The following is a 20,866-nucleotide window of genomic DNA, read 5'->3' as shown; positions in this document are numbered from 1 at the left end:
GTTTTGGCCCCAAGGCCCCCACCTCAATCCCACTGCCCACCCCTCTTGCAGGGCCACCCCGCATCCCCCGGGCCTGCAGCCCCCCTGGGCATCCAGAGGTGCGGCCCCCCCACCCCTGCTTGAATACCCTCAGCAGCTTCCCAGTGCTTTCGGGAAACTCCAGCAGCCGGCGGGGACAGCAGACAGCATGTGGCTCTGGACCCCTTTTCCTCCAGAGACAGAGCCCTGGCGCCTCCTCGCCCACCTGCTCACCCCGAGGCCTTCCCGCCGGCTCCCCACTCTGGACACGCGAGGCTGCCCGGCCCCCACCCCCTCCGCCCAGGATGGAGCCCTGAGGTGTCGCCGCGTGTGTCCGGGCCTCGCTCACACCAGCTCACACACGCCCGCATCCCAGGCGCCCAGAAAGGATGCTAACATGTGGTCACACATCCTGGCCGGCAGGAGCCTTCTTTATCCTTCTGGTTTTCCTTTGTTCCCTCTATTTTCTCCAGTTGCGGTAAAATGTATACAACGTAAATTTTGGCATCTTAACCATTTTTAAGTGCACACTCACATGGTTGTGTTACCATCACACCATCATCTCCAGAACCTCCCGTCTTCCCCCCGACACGCTGCCCCCATAACACTCCCTCCCCTCCTCTCCCCCAGCCCCGGCCCCACCGTCCTGCTTCCTGTCTCTATGGATGTGATGATCCTGGAGACCTCACGGGAGTGGAGTCACACAGGATTTGTCCTTCTGTCTCTGGCTTATTTCACTGAGCATAATGTCCCCAAGGTTCATCCATGTTTGTAGGCTGTGTCAGAATGTCCTTCCTTCGTAAATTAAGGCTGAGTAGTATTCCACTGTGTGGATGGACCACATTTTGTGTATCTACTCACCTGTTGATGGAGATTGGGTTGTTTCCACATTTAGGCTATTGTGAATAACGCTGCTGTGGACATGGCTGTGCAAATATCTATATGAATCTCTGCTTTCAATTCTTTGGGTCGACACCTAGGCGGTGGGGGTGGCGGGTGGCCGGGTCATATGGTAATTCTATGTTCAACCCTCTTTCTCCAAAGGAGCACACTCTGCTGGCTAGTGCACTCTTTAGTCTTTCCCTCTGTGCTCCCTTCTGCTTTTTAGAATGCTGATGCAATGGCGGGTGCTCCAGCAGCCATCTTAAAACCCGAAGGATGGATTCCTCCAGCTAGGAGTGTGGAGCAGAAAGACGGAAGGCGCTTGAAAACCTGAGCATCTGTTGGTGCCTCTTCGTAAAGAGCCTCCTTGGAATCTAGATTTTAAAACTGTGATTGAGGCTTAAAATCCTATCTTGCTTAGGCCATTGTTACTGTGAGGTCCCTGTAATGCACTGGGTCTTTAAAAATAACAGTAGAGTTTGGACAAATTGGAATAATTTTTTCATTATAGAAAAGAATGAAACATAAATCAAAGTTGACCAAATCCCACCACCCAGACGCGTGCAGACTTAGCACTCTGGTTACTGCTCCAGTTTTTGCTACATCTGCCCGGACTTTTTCCTTGTAAATGTGTGTGATTATGCAAATAGAGCTGTCTACCTGTGTACTTCCCAGGACATTCATCTTTTTTAGGTCCAGGACTTTAATGGCTAATATTATTTGAAGTGGGGCTGTCCCTCTTCCGTTATTATGTTAGAAATCTTTAAGCAGCGCCACTTTTATGCGTCAGCCTGTTAGCACTCCCGTAGATGAAATTGCAGCAGGGAAATTGCTGTTTCCAAGCACAGGGAGGGTTTGAGGTTGTGGTCCATTCTGCCAGGCTGCTTCCAGAAATGCTTTCGTCCCTCCCTCCGCAGGCATGGGGCTCAGCAGTCAGCTGGGCTCAGAGCAAAAGCGGAGGCTGATAACATCTTCCCAGGCTGCCCTCGGAGAGAGAAAGGGCGCCTCTCTTTCCTTTCCCAGTTTTTTCTTTTCTTTTGTTTCCTTCCTTTTTTGTTTTTTTTTCTTAACAAAATGGTGAACATTTTTCATACATGTGGCTAACATCTTAGCTTGCCCATTTTATGTGGGTTTTGTGTATTCTTCAATTTTTAGATCCTCTAGATATTAATGGTAACAACCTTTGTCATTATATTTAGCGAGTGTTTGACCGCACTCTGAATTTGTTTGGCTATCAGTTTAATTTGGTTATCTGAAGATACCTGTGTTTGGTGGGCTTTTTAATGACAAAGGGACGTGGCCTGAATAACCAGGACCAGCAGTGCTTCAGTGGATAGAATAAGATGGGCAAATTCTGTGACTTTTCTCACTTGAACTGTGGATTGGGGAGATGACAAACACTAGTCGCTGGTGCGATGCAAAGCTAAGGTTCTGCATATCCATGTAGTGACTTAATTATGTAATTACCATCCCGCCACCCCGCCCCGTCCTGGCTGACACAGAAACCTCTCCATCTTTACACAAGAGGAATCTGTTCACGGAGCCCTTCCTTTGGGCTCACACACAAGGGCTGGTCATAGAACTCCGACGGCAGGGAATGAAGGGCTGTTACCAGTGGCTCTTGGTCAGATCACGGCTTTTGGTGCCAAGGCAGAGGGCTTTATCCCAGAGGAAGGTTTTAGGCAGGAAACTAACGTGCAGGATGGAGGCCGCGTGGCCCTGGATTGTATAGGAGAAGCAGCCACCCTGCCGGGGCCCGGCTCCTCCCCCTTGCCCTGCGGCCCCGCCCAGCCCTGCCCCGGAGCAGGGAGGAGCCGCCAGGCCGCAGCCCAGCGCCCGCGCCTGCCACCTGCAGGGCAGCGGGGCGCAGCGACCCCGCGGCTCAGCGAAGGCCAGCGCGGGGGCTCTTGCTCATCTTGTCTCTGTTCCGGTCCCGCAGCCTTGGTTGGTGCGGGAGAGACGTGAGCCAGGCCCCGAGCAGCCACGGCCCGGCCCGCTGTGCGCTCCGGAGCCGCACCCTCACCCCACGCTGAGGCCCCCCCATAGCCGGCCGCTCAGGCAGCGAAGCGGGTGAAGGCGCCCGCAGCGTGACCACCTGCAGCTGCTCCCAGGGGAGGGGGCCGAGCGTGCACGGGTGTGTGTGTGTGTGTGTGTGTGTGTGTGTGTGTGTGGCGGGGACTCCCTGCACGGTTTGCCGCTTGCTACCATGTTTGCTACTGGCTACGACATTGCTGGCCGTGCAAGGGTCATCGGGGCCCGTGGTCATTATGCCCCTCCATCCCTGCTGGGCACTCAGGCTGGTAGGGAACCAATGCAAACGTGCTGATGTCCACACTGCCTGCCGTGCCGGGAGTCACGTGGCCTCTGTGACCCAGGGTGGATGGAGCCTGGCTTGGGGCAGTTCCTCTTCGTGGGAGGCGGCAGCTGCCTGGGTGATGCCTGCAGCCAGAGGGTACTGGCTGAGGCAAGTGTGCTTATTTGCATCCCGAGACAGTACCAGGCTGACCTGTCTGCTCTGAGTAGGGCGCTGTGTCTCACCCAGCACCTGGCTCAGCCGTCAGGATCTTTCAAACAAACTCAGTGACACACTGGGGTCCTGTCTCCCGGGTGCCCGCCACAGTCCTCAAGCTCACCACCCTCCTCCCAAAGGGCTCCCGTCCCCACCTCCAGCCCCCTTCCCTGCCCTGCCTGGTCCTCCTGCAGCGGCTGCTGCTGTCTCCTCCAGGCAACGTTCCCAGCGGCCTCCTCTCCCCTTCCTCTTCTTTTCTTCTCTCTGCCTCTCCCTCCCCCCCACTTCTTTAATTTGACATCTGTATGCAAGAAATTCCCGGTGTGACCCTCCCCCATAGCCGTGCTCCCACACATGCTTTTGTGATCCGCTACCTGATGGACGCTGCACGACTCGTCGCGGGCACCTGCCCGTCCGCACAGGGCTGCCCCGGAGCCCCATCCCCCCCATTGGGGGAGAGCCACGGCTCCCGGGAAGAAACCTGGGCATCGTGCTGGGGACTGGCTCTTCCTTCGACCCCACACCCCATTCATCAACAGAGCCGTCGCTCTCAGCCTGAGATGTGCTTCACATTTGTGCACATCTTGAAGTTATGGCTGACAGCCCCCCTCGGGCCCCATCTCAGCCTCCATCATTTGTAATGTGCCGGAAGCTTTATTCTCAGAACTCGGCCGGTCCCTTCCATTCTTCTTTCCGTCTGACAACCTGTCATCACAGAGCAGCGACAGTGGTCTCTAAAAAACCCAAACCATCCCCTCTCACCCCCTCTGCAAAGCCCCACTGGCTCCCCGCTGTACTTAGAAGAAAAGCTAAAAGCCTCCACGGAGGCTGGTGCTGCTGGGCTGAGCGCGCGTCTTCCCGTGGGGCTGTGTGAACACACGCCTGGGGTGTGGGGTGACGGGTCACCACGATGTCACGTGTCCCAGGACAGACGGATGGATGGTGTCTCTTTTCTGGCCCATATTTTATTATTAAATAAAGTTAGTTAACTCGATTTTATAGTTTAAGGCATGTGGATCTAAACCTTTTCTGTTTAACTTATTTCTGGTTATTCCATACTTCAGCCACTTGTGTCATTGGTGATGTCAGGTGAAGCCGTGGGTTTGGGGTTTTGTGTATTTTTCCTTGTTCTCTCTGCCACTTCACGTATAAACACTGTCTTCCCCAGATGGACAAGGGCTGTGCTCCAGGCCAGGCGCACACGGGCATCCACCCAGCCAACACCGCCTCTTTGCTTTCTTGGTCTGATTTGCCAAGATTTGTCAAAGACCAAACGCCAGGTCTGTTGAGTTTTTTCGTTTTTTCCCTTCTTTTCTATTTCTTTATTTTATGCTTTTATCTTTGCTAATTCACCTCTTTTCGAAAAATTGAAGTCAAAGACTTTGTCTCTAATTCCCCTAACAGTTGTTTTTATTTAAAGGATTGCAATATGTGTGTCGTCCTGCATCCTGACAAGTTTTCTTTAATTTGTACATTCCTTTAGATATAAAAAAAAATCTGACTTTTGTTACTAGGCAAACAATATAACGGTAAATAAATTAAAAGTGAAAACTTCCCCCCAACTCCCTCTAATTCCAATACCACATTGTCAATGTGAGACATTTGGGGTATACATTTTCAGCTTTCTGTGCTCATGTGAACACAGAGAGACAGAGATCTTTTTTATTTCTCAAACAGGAATATTTTAAGGTCACATCTGTAGATTTAACTCATTCTTTACAAATAGTTGCATAATATTCCATAGTTGAGTTGTATCATCATGTATTAAACAGTCACCCTGTTGGTGGAAAATCATATTATTTCCAGATCATTTGTTGTGTATTGTTTTGCAGTTTCCATGACACATAATGCCACGGTAGACATCCTTGTTTATGAATATCTCTGTGCTGACATGTTTCAATTAAAGCTAAGGTCCAAAGGGGGCTTGAAGACACAAAGGATATTTGCAATTCAAATGCAAAAAACAAAAAGACTAGTAGAAATACGGACAAATAATGTAAATGAGAAATTCATATAGAAGAGGAAACACCAATGGCCGGAGCACACATGAAAGGACCAGCAATAGTCGTACAAACGCAAAGGAAAACTACAGATGAGATCCATCACTCCTCCCGGGTCGGGGAGGAAGCAGGGGGCCATCAGTCACAGCCAGGAGCACAGCCCGCTCACCCCAGTTTGCACAGGATTCTTCCCGTTTCCCACTGAAAGTCCCGCACCCGGGAGACCCTTCAGACTTGAGCAGCCCCCACGGGTGGAGCGAGTTCAAGCTCTCTCCCCAGTGATCCGTCAACAGCAAACAAGGGGTCCGCCGGTACCCGCCCCCCACCCAGGTTTCCGACTGCGTTTCTCTCCTGAGGCTTCTTCTGTTTTCCACCCCCGCAGCCCGGCCCCACCAGCACCACAACAAGTAACACTGGTGGCATGGGGGGGGGGCTCTGAACCTTCCTTTAGTGGCGACGGTTTGGGGTCCGTATTTTAAAGTTCTGGTCCTCACTGCCTTTTGAAAAATAATAGTTTCCCCACGTAAGCCTTCTCTTTCCACCTTTGTTTGATGTGGGATTTTGTAACAAGGCGGGGTTGAGTTTTATCAGGTACTCCATGGGTGTATGAAGAGAGGATCCGTTATCTCATGAGGTTTTCCAGCAGCACCGACTTCCTCTGGAGCGGATGCCCCGACGGGTACAGTTTGGAGGATGCACTTGTTTCCTCTGCCACAGCGGAGAAGCCCGAGCCTTCCTGTCTCCTGGCAGCTGAAGTCGGGCGAGTGGGACATCCGCTCCCCTCCCTCATTTCCAGACCTTCTCAGCATCTTGACCACATCGGAGGCCAGTTTCCTGAGCGAGGACCCAACCAGCATCCCCTCAGAGGAGGTGCCTTGCCCCGACCCCAGTGGCCTTCCACAGGTACGACTCAGCTCCGGTCTCTCAGGGCCTGTTGACATTGGATCTATGAGGACGAAGAAGGCTATGGCCACACGCCAGTCAGAGCCGAGCTGGAGGGTGTGGGAAGCAGGTGAGTAACGGGGTTCCAGCCCAAACCCAAGTCAGGGCAGGCCTGGCAGGGATTTTGCCTCCGTCCTGCAATTGTCCCCTCGGTCACTGGACTCCCGGCAAGAGGAGGCTGGCATGGGCTCCCCGAGGAGCACGTGGACCCAGAGGTCACCAGCCCGCAGGACCCGGTCCATCGGGGGACTGAAAGGCCCGAGGTCGCTCTCTGGATCCATGAAACCCTCCGGTCCTGACCGTGCACAGTCCCAGCTCGGGTTCAGAGAAGGACAAGCAGCTCCGTCAGATCAGGACTCTGAGAGCAGCCACCGTCGGGGCCACCTGCCCTCCCGACCACGTCACCGCGGCCTCCGGCCTCCACGCAGAGCCGAGACCCGGTCAGCGTCTGCCTGCAGCCACGCAGACTCGCCCGTGTCTTTCTGTGGACGCCGCCAACACTAGGCAGCCCGGCTCCGTCGTGGGTCTGCGGGGACCCCGCTGGTACCACGTGGCAGGGAACCACGCCACCCGCACTCAGAAGACACCCTGCTGATGGGGCCAGAGAGAGGAGGCAACTGAGCTGGGGGCCTCGGTGAGACCCTCGCCTTCCAGAAAGCGGGAGGTGAATTCAGTGAAGCCCCGGAGGGGACACCTCCGGACATGTCCAGGCTGCTCCAAAGTGCGGGGGGTGGGGGTGGCTGTCCCCTACACTCCCTGCCACCGAGCAAAGGACACAGCGACTGGTGGGCCTTCCAGACCCCTGGGTGTGACCCAAGCCGCATTCGCTCTGCGGCTGCGACCCAAGAGGCTCAGCCCTGAGTGAGACCAAGGTGGGGAAAGATCCCAGCGGCCCAGCAGCTCTGCTCTGGGCGTCATGTGTGCTCCAGATGCCGTGGGCCGACGGAGGGCCCACAAGGAGGCTCCAGAAAGCCACAGGGCAGCAAGGAGCTCTTCTCTTTGCAAACAAAAAACAAAACCCCTGCCTTCTCCTGCACTTTGATGGGAAAATAAAGCCTTGGTCACGCGACACCAAGTGGCTAAGGGACTCCAAATGCCCACCGGGGCCTGGTCCCACCCAACAAACCTACTCCACCAGGGGGCGGGGGGCAGGCAGACCCAGCCTCGGAGGGAGCTCCCAATCGGGTAAGACCGTGACCCACGGGACCAGTGACCGTATCACTCCCCGGCCCTGGTCCCGGATGCTCTCTAGGATACGGCGTCGGTCGGGGTAACCCAAGCTCTGCCGTGCGTCAGACGAGGCCTGACATCAAGGGAGGTATCTTCGTCTGTTTCTCCTCCAAATCAGACTCTGAGACACGGACTCACCAGGTCTTGGTTCAGGGAGAACACGGGGTGAGGGGGTGAGGCAGACACTGTGTGCGTGGCTGCAGGAGCCCCTGGGGACCGTCCCTGGGTCTGCCTCTCTACTCCTGCCCTTCATGTGTCCTTCATGGGCTCAGGTTACCCCTGGAAGGGAGTTAAACCACCACACTCCCCGGCTCCCACACTGGGGTCCGCAGGTGACCAGAGGTGGCCCAGAACTGAGCAGGTGGGAACTCGCAGCACCTGCTACAATCTGCTTGTTCAGGGCACAAATCAGGGGCAGTTACGAAGCTCGTGGGAGAGAGCCCTCCCAGCAGAGGCTCGGGGACCTGGCTCCTTCCTCACATGTCCTGGCCTGGGGGAGTCTCTCACCTCCAGTCACATAGGAGAAAGAGGCAGAGAAAGGGGAATGCCAAGGGGCGGGGCCGGAGGGGGCATCACTCCTGCCCACTCCCTTTCCCTGAGCCCCAGGCCCCACCTGACCTCAGGGGAGGCTGATGTCGAGGAAAAGGGGCCCCGTGAGCACCTAGAAGGTCTCGCCCCAGCAGGTGTTTGGGGAGGATAAAAACTGCAGCAGAAGTGCACGCGGCTTTGCAGAATCTGGGGCATGGAGGCTCCGGCTGGGCGGTTTCTGAGACGACGCTGCCTGTCTTGCACACGGAACGCAAATGATGAGCCCACAGGAGCAGCGTTCAGTTTTCTCTGGTGTCCCGGGCTTTAAAGGGACGCAGCGCCAAACAAAGTTTTATCCCCAAAGGGGAGGCCAAGTGGCAGCTCCCCGAAAGCAGCTGCCCTCGGTGCCCCGCAGCTCTCTGTGGCGTTGACCCCTCCGGGACTCAGACATCTCTGCTGCGTGGGCGCGGGCGCTCACTGCTCTTCCCTCGGCTCCTGGAAGGGGCTCCATCCCCGCCGGCCGCTCCATGCTTTCTGTCGGGCAACAGTGCCATCTGGTGGCCATCTCTGCACATTCCACCAGTCCCCTTCCTGGTCAGAAAAGAACATCTCAGAACCCAAGATTCGGGCACAGAGTGATTTTTCTTTTCTTTTTTCTTTTATTTTTTTAACATCTTTATTGGAGTATAATTGCTTTACAATGGTGTGTCAGTTTCTGCTTTATAACAAAGTGGATCAGTTATACATATACATATGTTCCCATATCTCTTCCCTCTTGCGTCTCCCTCCCTCCCACCCCTCTAGGTGGTCACAAAGCGCCGAGCTGATCTCCCTGTGCTATGCGGCTGCTTCCCACTAGCCATCTACCTCACGTTTGGTAGTGTATATTACTCGACCAAATGCAGGAGCTTTTAGTGAATTCAACAGGAAAGAGTTAAAGCTCCTAAAAGCTCTCTTGCAAAAGCAGCCAGGGGTGTCTATCATCACAACAGCCTCATCCAGAACATCCGCCATGGGGTGGATGAACTTGATCTTGGCGCGTCTGTCCAGGACGTCGGGGGGGAGGGGGGCGCCCGCAAAGATCTGCTCTTGTGTCTTCTGAATGCTTCCCACTTTTGAAACCGTGGGACCATTTATGGTGAGAGGGGCAAACCAGTTCTAGCAACCACCTGGTTCATCACAGGTGATATCATACAATGTCAAAGTCCTGGAACCATGAAGACAGTCCTCCAGTTTTCAGGAGAAGAGAGCAGGCCATTTCAAGAGTATCTTGTATGCCTATTACAATGGTTAATTTTGCGTGTCAACTCGGCTGGGCCTTGCTGCCCAGCTGTTTAGTTAAACACCAGTCTAGGTATTTCCTTGAAGGTATTTTTAGATGAGATTAACATTTAAATCGGAAGACTTGGAGTAAAGCACATCACCGGCCACTGGGTGAGCCTCACCCAATCAGTTGAAGGCTTTAAGCGCAAAGATTGAGGTTTCCCAGAAAAGGAAGATTCAAACTCAAGACTGCAACACAGGGAGCCTGTCCACCTGCCCACGGAGTTCAGATGTGCCCCCGTCCCAACTGCATGGACCAATTTCTTAGACTAAATCTTACACAGAGAGAAAACCAATAGGATATATACACACCCTATTGGTGCGTTTCTCTGGAGAACTCTGATTGATACACATGCATCCCAGGAAACAATGGTAAAAAGCCCACTGCCGACTAGAGCGGGGCTTGGCCGGAGCCAGGAGTGGGTGTAAGGAGTTCCATGCCCCTCTCACGTCCTTGGTCTGGTGAGGCTGGAAGGTCTGTGGGACTTGGAAATGCTCCTTAATCCACAGGCTCATTCAATCGGCAACTCACCAATCTATCTACATACGGTTATTGAGCACCACTGAATGCCCCCACCTGACCCCCCAGTGGCCAACGGTAACTCTATAATTTTTTTTTTTTTTTTTTTTTTGCCATACGCAGGCCTCTCACTGTTGTGGCCTCTCCCGTTGAGGAGCACAGGCTCCGGACGCGCAGGCTCAGCGGCCATGGCTCACAGGCCCAGCCGCTCCGCGGCATGTGGGATCTTCCCGGACCGGGGCACGAACCCGTGTCCCCTGCATCGGCAGGCGGACCCTCAACCACTGCGCCACCAGGGAAGCCCTATAGTTTTTTAACTTTGTGATTTGGGTGATTTTTCTGAACTATGAGCTCTCTGCTGGCAAAACCAGAAAGCCCGTCGTTTTTCCTGACCCAGTGTCACCTAGGAGACCCTCAGTGACCACATACTTCGATCTACTTCCTCAGAAAACAAGAGGTGCATGAGCAGACAGCGGGAGACAGCGGGGAGAAAAGCTCATCTCGAAACCAGTGCGTCTTATTAGAAAAGAGCTTCACGCCAATGATATTTCCTGTCTTTCTGTCACCACCTGGAATTCTGCTGATCATTTAAATGTTAAGACAGTCTTGAGGTCTTATTATTATTACTGAAAGGTATCACGTGCAATGCTTTCTTCTTGGCTCTCTGGCTTGATAATTCCTCCACTCTCCCTGGGAATCTGAAGGCGGAAGGAGCCTTAGCCCAGACCCTCGTCCCTAAGGGCATGACTGCCCTAAGCGGGGTCCAGCCCAAGGAGAGACACGTTTTCATCCCTTTTCCCGCCTGGGTCTGCAGATGGTGGGAGGTGGGCGAGGTCATAGATGATGAGGCAGAAAGTGTGGGATAAGTGTTCCTCCCTGGAGTGAGGGGAGCAGCTCAGGGCTAGCCCCACAGGCGGCCACACATTTCTGGGGACATCAAGCATGGCCCTGGTGGGTTTGGTCACAACTGTAAACCATGGATATCGCCTGGTACACGGGAAATCACATCCCAGCCCTGCCCAGGTCCTCTGGCTGCAGCCCCAAACGGACGCAGCTGCTGTTTCCCCCCAAAAGGAACTTTCTTCCGTCCAGTTCTTGGTCCACGAGGAGCCGCCACCCTGGGCATCTCATCCGCCAGAGGGCGCAGGGCTGCCTGAGCGCCGGTCCCTGCAGACGCCGGCGGCTGTTTGCACCAGGCCTGTGAGGTCGGGCTGGAAGGCTGCTGAGGGCGGTCAGACATCCCATAATCGCAGCACAATTGCAGAAGGACTCAGGCCCCGATCATCACCGGGAACTCTGAGTTATTGAATGAGGTGTGGGTTTGCCCTCATTTTCCATGTTTCTGCGTTACATGGGATTGGAAAACTCAAGCGATGTGTGTTTTTCTATCATCGTAAAGGCAGCCAGGATCTCAAGCTAAAAGAGGGTCGTCTGTGACGCTTTCACCCTCAGAAATGAACGATTCCCAAACGTCACCCACTCCTAGCAGAACTGTGTCTCCCACTGCGGACGTGACTGTTTCTCTGAGACCAAGGGCACGCTGTCCCGCCAGGCTGCGCACGCAGCCACCCCCGCTGCGTTCCCAGGGAATGCTTTCTTCCGCGGCCCGCAGACAGCGCCTCTCTGGACAGCCGGCCTTATCTTCAAGCAGCAGCTGTAGGAGAGATTAGTTCTTAAGATGAGCTGGATTTGAAATATTTTCACCAAAGACAGAAATGTTTGAAGATACGAAGTTCCCAAAGTCAGTTTATCGAAAGGTATTTGGGCCTTTACAGATCAGGGCTGATGGCCGCTGAAATGCGTCTGCTGGGAACATTCCTCGGGGCTTTACAGCCTCTGGGCAGATCCGAGGCCCCTGGGGGGGCTGCTGCGGGGGGGGGGGTGTTCAGGAGGATGAACTGGTTGCCTTTCCAAATCCCTGCTCTGGTCTCATGGTGGGAAATGCGTAAGAAGAAACATTAAGAAAAACACAGCTTGAAACCCATCCCCTACCTTAAAGAAAATTATATGAAATGATGATTCTTTTGTACAAGAGAGATATCACCATTAACACACTCACTGAATTTCCATTCCTTACACACACACAAATACACACCACTATTGCAGGCTCTCATTTGCCAACACTGAAATATTGCTTCAAAACCAATAGTCTTTGTGATTAATGAAAAACACCCACTGTCTCGGACTATGGCTTGACTAATTGTCTCTCTTGCTCAACAGCACATCAATCCGATTTTCATATTTTAATGTCAGCTCCCATCATTTTGATGTGATGAGTAGATATGTAATATTTAAAACTCCCCGTGGATTCTATGAAATGCAAACTTTTAAGGGGACTTGTGACAGAGGAAGGCAGAACTAAGAGCACGTTGAAATCACGCCTCCCCCCCACACCCCATTCTTCGGCCCATGTAGTCCATCACTTTCGCCTCCGGAACGCCAAGAGTTAAACAGTAGAGAAATGTTGTTTGTTCCCAAATAGCCCATTAAGTTCCCTGAAGAACGTTCCCATCCCACGGTCCTGGGTTACTTATGGCCATTACTTGTTGTAGATAAGTTTGCTTTCAGCCTGGAAACCTTGCAAATAAGCAGAGATAAGACTGTAAAGTAAAAATAACTGCTAAGGACTTGAGGATTTGCAGGCGCCTTGTGATCCAGCCTGCGTGAGCAAGCAGAAGAACGAAGCAATGCTACGCTTCCTTGAAGGCCAGGTGGCTCCAGGAAGTCTGCAATCTGCCTTCACCCTCTAATCTCAGATCCTCCTGCTTCCCCTTTCCCCTTCACACAAAAGAAGCCCGAATTCTACCCCGAATTCAGGTGGTTCTTTAGGACATTAGTCCGCCATCTTCTCGGTCTGCTGGCTTCCGAGTAAAGTCACTATTCCTTCCCCAAGACCCTGTCTCTCAACTCACTGGCCTGTCGTGCGGTCAGTGGTACGCGCTTGGACTCGGTAACAGAAGGGCACTGGGGAAAAAGCCATTGAGAGACAGTGAACACTTATAGTTTCACTTAAAAATGCACGCTTCATTTTTCTTTTGAATTTTCTTTTATTTATTATTTTATACAGCAGGTTCTTATTAGTTAATGATTTTATACACGTTAGTGTATACATGTCAATCCCAATCTCCCAATTCATCCCACCACCACCACCCCCAGCACTTTCCCCCCTTGGTGTCCATATGTTTGTTCTCTACATCTGTGTCTCTATTTCTGCCCTGCACACTGGTTCATCTGTACCATTTTTTCCAGGTTCCACATATATAAAAATGCACACTTCTAATAATGTGAGTCCACAACAAATAGAATCACACTGCCTCTTGTATGGGGTAAGACCTCATTTTCCCAATTCCTCCCTCCTGTGTCTGTTGCCATGGTGATCAACATCCCACATCCACGTGCGCCCTAAGCATCCAACTCGTCATGATCATTAGTGTTTTCAACAGTCCATGACCTAGTAGAACAATGAAAAATAAGGAAAATACATTTTGCCTTCCTTTTTTTTCCCATTTCTGACACTTTTCCTTTGTCACACGGCTTTTGGGTGCTCTGTTCATTTCTTTTCACTCTTTCTTCTCTTTGCATTTCAGTGTATGTATTTCTCTGGCCCTATCTTTAAGTTCAGATTCTTTCCTCAACTCTGTCAAGTCTCCTGATGAGCCCTTTCGGAGGCACAAAGTTCTGTTACTGTGTTTTCAATTTCTAGCATTTCAATTTTATTCTTTCTTATAATTTCAATCTTTCTGCTGAAATTGCCAGTGTGGTTAAAAGGCCCCCACGTGTCTCCTCTCATAGAAAGCCTTCAGACCCAAACACCATCCTGGCCCGTGTCACCAGAGGTGAGTGGCACCTTTCTCTGGACAAGCATAAGTAGAGATGGACTTATAAGGATGTACTCTTTGGAGACTGACCCGCTCAACATTTAGGTCTGTGTTGTCACATGTGGCAGTTCATCTTTTCCTTGTCGCCAAGGGTTCCACTGGACAAATACACAATTTACTTATCTGCTTTGTAGTTTATGGACATTTGAAATGTTTCCAGTTCTGGGCTGTTTGGGATAAAGCGCCTTTGAAGATTTTTGTATCTGCCTTTTTGGTTAACATCACCATTCACTTCTGTTGGGTGTAAAATAATCAGGGGGATTTGCTGGGTCGTGAGGAAATAGTTTTTGAAAATGATTGAGCCAAGTTTTGCTTCTTCAACAGCGTGTGAAAGTTCCAGCTGACCTCACAGCCTGGCCATCATTTAGTATTTTGTCATTTTTGTTTTAGCTGCTCTTACACGTGTATAGTGGTATCGTATTGTGACTATAATTTTGTATTTTTCTGCTGCCTGAGAATCTGAGCAGCTTTCTATCCTTATTAGCCATTTGGCTGTCCCTTTTGTGAGGTGTCTGTTAAAATCTTCTGTGCATTTTTCCATTGGATTATTTGTGTCTTTAAAATTATTCACAGAGGTTATTATTATTATATTTAAATTACTCATAGTAGCCTGCTACTAGTTCTTTGACAAATATGTCCCTTTTCAACATCTTCTCCAGCCCTTCTGGTTGCCTTTCCATTTTCTTAACGGTTTCTTTTTAATGAGAGATTTCTTAAATTTTAGATATCCCAAACTATTATATTTTTACCCTTTAAGAGAACATGGATCTTCGTAAAGTTGTCCTCCTAGGTTTCCTATAAAAGTGTTATTATTTTTAAAAATCTTTCACATTTAGAAATGCAATGTATCTGAAACTGACCTTTGTGTATGGTGTGAGGTAAGATAGTCTATTTATCTCAAACCATTTATCGAAAAAATGACCCTTTCCATGTTTGCACTAAAGCAACCTTGGTTATAATCACCTTGGTTGTAAATAAGGTTATCGTATAAGACGTGGGACCATTTCTGGACTCTCTGTAAGTGTGCTGTGCAGTGCGGTGGCCGTTAGCCACATATGGCTGTTTAAAATGATTAGTAATTATAAATAAACAAAATGAAAAATTCGGTTCTTCAGTCTCTTCGGTTACTATTCAAAGACTCAACAGCCAATGGTGGGCGAGCGTGCACCCCATCGGGCAGAGCACAGGTGTAGAATAAGGCCGACACGGCACAGAGGCTCCTGTGGACGGGGCGGTGTGCCGCTCCATCATTCACCCCCCTCCACCCCCTCCACCCACCCCCACCCCCCGACTTTCTTCAATCCGTTTCTCTTAAACTCTACCTTCGCACTAACTTTGGATGTCTGGCAAGTAAATCCTCCAGCTTTGATCCTCAAGATGGCCTGGGTTCCTCTCGGCCCTTCGAATCTCCATATACATTTTATTTTATTTTTATCTTTTAAAGATTTTTGGGGGGGATGTGGACCATTTTTTTAAAAGTCTTTATTGAATTTGTTACAGTACTGCTTCTGTTCTATGTTTTTGGTTTTTTGGCTGTGAGGCATGTGGGATCTTAGCTCCCTGACCAGGGATCGATCCCGCACCCCCTGCATTGGAAGGTGAAGTCTTAACCACTGGACCACCAGGGAAGTCCCTCCATATACACTTCACAGTCAGCTTATCAATTTAAACAAAGTGAGCCTTCTGGGATTTTGATATGGGTGACGTTGATTCTACATATAAACCTTGGAAGAACTGACGTCTTTATAATGTTGGCTTTTCAAATCTACAAACATAATATTTGGCTTTATTTGCCTACATCTTCTTTAACTTCCCTCAAAAATATGTCGCGGGCTTCCCTGGTGGCAGTGGTTGGGAGTCTGCCTGCAAATGCAGGGGACACGGGTTCGCCCCCTGGTCTGGGAAGATCCCACATGCCGCGGAGCAACTGGGCCCGTGAGCCACAATTACTGAGCCTGCGCGTCTGGAACCTGTGCTCCGCAACAAGAGAGGCCGCGATAGTGAGAGACCCGCGCACCGCGATGAAGAGTGGCCCGCGCTCACCGCAACTAGAGAAAGCCCTCGCACAGAAACGAAGACCCAACACAGCCATAAATTAATTAAAAATTAAAAAAAAAAATTAAAAAAAAGTTATAGGAGCCTTTTATAAAACAAAAAAAAAGTCGCAATTTTCATTAGTTCTTTCTTTCGTTTTATACCTAGGTCATTATTTTCTTAAATTCCCTTGTTAATGATATATTCTAAATTTCATCTTTTATGTTATTGTAGCTTGTTAGCAAAGCACAATTACTTTTTATATTGATCTTGTATCCATCTATCTTGCTATATTAACTGATTGATTATAATAGATTTCTTTGAACCTCATACATTCAAAAATCATGTTATTCATGAATTACAGCAATTTTATTTTCTCCTTTCCAATATTTACTGTTATTGGTTATTTCTTTTTCTTGCCTTATTGAACAGACTGGGTTCCCCAAGTCAGTGTTTAATTGACCTAGAGATCAGATGCAACCAGGTTTTGTTCATGATTTTTGGGTATAATGTTTAGTATTTCAGGATTTAGGTGTTTTTTCATACTTTTATTTCTTTATCCAGTAGCATATATTTGTTAGAATTTAGTTTAGTGTTTGCTGTACGTTTTATAGATTTAAAAAATCAGATAGGAACGTTTACTTCTAGTCACAGTTTGCTAAAATTTTTATTATGCTGTGGTTCTCAACTGAGGACATTTGGCAAATTCTGGAGACATTTGTGGTTGTCATGACTTAAGGTGTGTGGTGCTGCTGGCCTCTCATGGGTAGAAGACGAGGATGTTTCTAAATATCATCCAATGCACAGGACAGTCCCCACAACAGAGAATTCTCTACCCCAGATGCCAGCAGCCTGAGATTGAGAGATCCTGTTGTTAGGATTGCTGTGGAATCTCGTCAAATGTCTTTCTGCATCAAAAGAGATGATCAAATGGATCTTCCTCTTTTTTTCTGTTTTGTAATGAATTATATTGATTGTTTTTGAATGTTAAACCACCCTTGCAAACCTGGAATCAATTCCACTTGATCATAATATATTATCTCTTAAAATGTTGTTACATTTAATTAACATGTATTTTGTTAAATAGTTTTGCATCTATGTTCATGACAGAGCTTGGTTTTACATTTTTCTTTCCTGTAATGGCCTTGAAGGTTTGGGGTATCATAGTTATGCTAACCTCATAAAAAGTTCAAAAATCTTCCCCTCTGTTTATCTCCAGAAAAATGTATGTAAAATTAGTACTCTTCATTTTTGTTTTTGGAATTCACTGATGAAGCCATCTGGGTGTGGGGTTTTCTTTGTGGGAAGGCTTTAGTAATGGATTCAATTTACTTAGCAGACATAGAATGATTCAGATTTTCTATTTCTTCTTCCTTGACTCTGTAGAAATTTAGATTTCAAGGAGTTTATCCATTTATAGACATTGTCAAATCCTTTTATAATCTTTCTGATGTTTGTGGGGTCTGAAACGATGTCACCCTTTTCTTTCCCCGTGTTGGAAATTTGTGTTTCTTTTCTCTTGATTACACTACAACTCTTTTTTTTCCCAAAGCACGGTTGGCCTGGTGAGAAAATAAAGGTGGTCATCACGAATTCTGACTCCACCACCTCCCTCCCGGTTCTCTGGGCTCCAACCTGAGGAGGAGAGAGGCAGTGGGATGACAGAAACATGGCATCCCCAGATGACAGGCCCAGCAAGAGGGCAGGGGGTGCTGGCTTACCTGGGCCCTGGTGAGGCTAAACGTGGGCATTTATGTGAGAAGAAAGAAAAATGAGGCACACAGGTGGTTCACACTGCTGACAGCTGTGCAGGGTGTGGGCCTCACACCCGGGTCTTGGCTGTGACACTCCAAGTCAGGGGAGAGAGGAGAACACAGGTGGAACGCACACTCTCATCACGGCTTTGAAAAAACAATGACCCTAAGGTGCATTTGGTCGCAGGCTGTCCTTTACATTCTCATAAGTGTCTCTTGTATCTATTAAAGAAGTGTGAACAGCAGAGAATCTGTATCTAGTGCTTTTCAAAGCAAGGGAACAGAAAGTCCTGCTTTTCTCACAAGCCCAGAGACACACACATGATCTACAAGACAACAATTTACATTCCTTCTTTCTTCCCAGAATTTACTGATATCTCTCAGTCCAGGAAGGAGACTCAAGAAGGGGCAGCTGTGCATCTGTTTGATTCAAGAAGCTCTCATGGGGCCCGAGTGAGGGCTCATGAGGAGGCGGGGGGTGCGGGGGCAGGAGAAACACTGGGGGTCGGACGGAGAGCCCCCAGCCCGGGCAGGCACCCCCTTCCCCAGCTCAGCCCTACCCGGTCCCCAGGCTCTGACGGCAGAGCCCTGGCCTCCTTGGTATAAGCTGTGCTCGTCCACACAGCCTTCCTCCCTCCAGGGACGACGCTGAGAGTAGATTCTAGACACGGGGATGTGCGTGTTCACAGAAACACGTGAATTGTATGTGCACGAGTGTTTATATCATGTTAAGGAATTACCCCATTGCTGTTTCACTGTTACATATCAAGTATTGGTGACTTTGATCAATACCTTCTCAGGACTGTGGACATAGCTGATGGGTTTTTCCCCTTCTATCCATGCAGTGGAGTATTCTCATACGTTTATCAATATTAAGCACATTTACATTCTTGATACACATCCTCTATTGCCAGGACGTGTCACTGTGTAAACGCGACGTTGGATTTGCTTTGCCAGTACTTTCGTTCAGCAAACTGGGCCCGTTTCTGTTACGTGGGAGAGGCTGCAATTCTGTGACTGTCCCGCTGTTGCCAGGTCTTCACATCTGTGTGGTGGTGCACCCAGAATGAGGTCTTGACACACAGAGACCCGGAGGCATCCTGAGAAGGGGCAGCTCTCCGGGTCTGAGTGGCTCCAGGGGCCTCTGTGGGCCAGTCTGGGTTGTGAATGGGGGGGGGGGCAGAGCAGGAAGGTCTGGGGGGTGGTGTGGGCAAAGAGCTGGAAGGAGGGCCCAGTGGGTGAGAAGGGGTTCGGGGTCCTCTCCATCCTGACGATGTGTCTCAGAAGCTTGGGCCCAGAGGCAATGAAGTCCCTGAGTGAAATCATGGGGAGGGGGAGAGAAAGAGCCTGCGACAGCGGGCTGGGCGTCGGCACAGGCCAGCTGAGGGCCAGAGCCTCAGCTCTCGCAACGGCAGCAAACGGGGACGCAGCAGCTGGAGCTGGGCCACGCCATGATGACTGTTTACGGTGCTTCCTGGGATGTGCTTATCCGTTTGCTGGGCTCCAGGTTTTCGCTGACCCAACCCAACACTTAGAAACTTTTCTCAGTTTTCTAAATGTTGCCACTTCCCTATTGCATCTGGACCTTATAATTATCCTGGTCACCGGCTCCTCAGGTGACAGGCGAGAGGATGGGTTTTCTGCAGGATCACCGGCCCCAACCAAGACGCCTTCCCTCGAATGGGCCACAGCCTCTGAAATATGGTTAACAACACATTTTTTCCTTTCTTTCTTTTTTTAATTTTGACTGGAGTATAGATGACTTACAGTGCTGTGTTAGTTTCAGGTGTACATCAAAGTGAATCAGTTATACGTATACATGTAACAACACCTTTTTATATTACTTCTGACTCTTAAAATACAGGATGATCGTGCAAAAAAAGAAACTCAGGAAATACAGGAAAGACGTTAACATAACCAATAATCCCAGCACCCAATGGTAACATTTGGATCAACGTCTCCCCATCTTATCTTGCCACCTCTACAGCTATATTTCCTTTTCAGTTGTGATCTCCATGTAAGCATAGTTCTTTTTGACTGACTTTTTATCCATGTCATTAAAGACGCGTACTTGAGAAGGATATTTTATATTCATACCCCATCTTAACACACCTGAGAGCGCTTGTTAATTCAGCCTTTCGGCCTCTCCAGGACATCAGTTCGCTCATAATTCTTGGCGACTATATGGACAGCCTCACGACAGTTTTACCATTTATTTTTAAAATCTCCGTGAATTTCACAGATGGAAAAGGGCATCTCATTTATTGCTTTAATTTCTTTTTAGTGAGGGTGATTTTCTTTCTTTACATTTTATTGTCTTTGAATTCTCTTTGTTGCTTTAAAAAGTTATTTCTGTATGGAAGACATAAACTCCTCATGCTCAAACAACGTGGTTTGCTTTCCACTGCTGTCTATGTGCTCGTTTAGTTTATGATGCTTTTTTTTTTTTTTTTTTTTTTTGTGGTACGCGGGCCTCTCACTGCTGTGGCCTCTCCCGTTGAGGAGCACAGCCTCCGGACGCGCAGGCTCAGCGGCCATGGCTCACGGGCCCAGCCGCTCTGCAGCATGTGGGATCTTCCCAGACCGGGGCACGAACCCGCGTCCCCTGCATCAGCAGGCAGACTCCCAACCACTGCGCCACCAGGGAAGCCCAGGTTTATGATGCTTTTAAAGTCATTTTCACTTTTACTTGACTGGCCAGCACACTTAGATGGCATGAGGATGAGGATGTGAGAAGTAAAAGCCGGGTACCGTTGGGGAGAAGTGAGGCGGGGTGTCATTTCAGTTAATCCGCGTTACCAGTGGGGGTGGAGAGGTGGATGGTGGCAGAAATTCAGAGGACCCGTATGTGGGCCCCGCACGTGGCCCCAGCAAAACTCCCTGCATCTGAAGCCTGGGCAGCCCCAGGACGACAGTTTACACCTTCCCACCAGCTGGGACCAAGTCCTAAGAACTAGGAGGTGCAAGCAGGCCTGGGAGCTCACAAGCTCCCCTCCCCAAGCCGTGCCCCAGGGCCACACCAACTGGACAGGACAGTGGGCGACCAACCACCCAGTGGGAGCTTGCAGCCTTGCCCGCAGACACTGGGGAGAGGAAACGAGAGATTTCTCATTTTGTTTCAACATAAATAGAGGGTGTACACAGGGCTGCCCAAACCTGAGAAAGGTAAAGAGATGTCCTGATAATTACACCCAAAAAATGTAGGAAAAACGAGAGGGAAGGAGAGAAGGGAGGGAGGGAGGGAGGAA

The sequence above is a fragment of the Lagenorhynchus albirostris genome, chromosome 9 (genome assembly GCF_949774975.1).
Source record: "Lagenorhynchus albirostris chromosome 9, mLagAlb1.1, whole genome shotgun sequence".
In the NCBI taxonomy this organism is placed as follows: domain Eukaryota; kingdom Metazoa; phylum Chordata; class Mammalia; order Artiodactyla; family Delphinidae; genus Lagenorhynchus; species Lagenorhynchus albirostris.
This window is presented reverse-complemented; position numbering follows the sequence as displayed.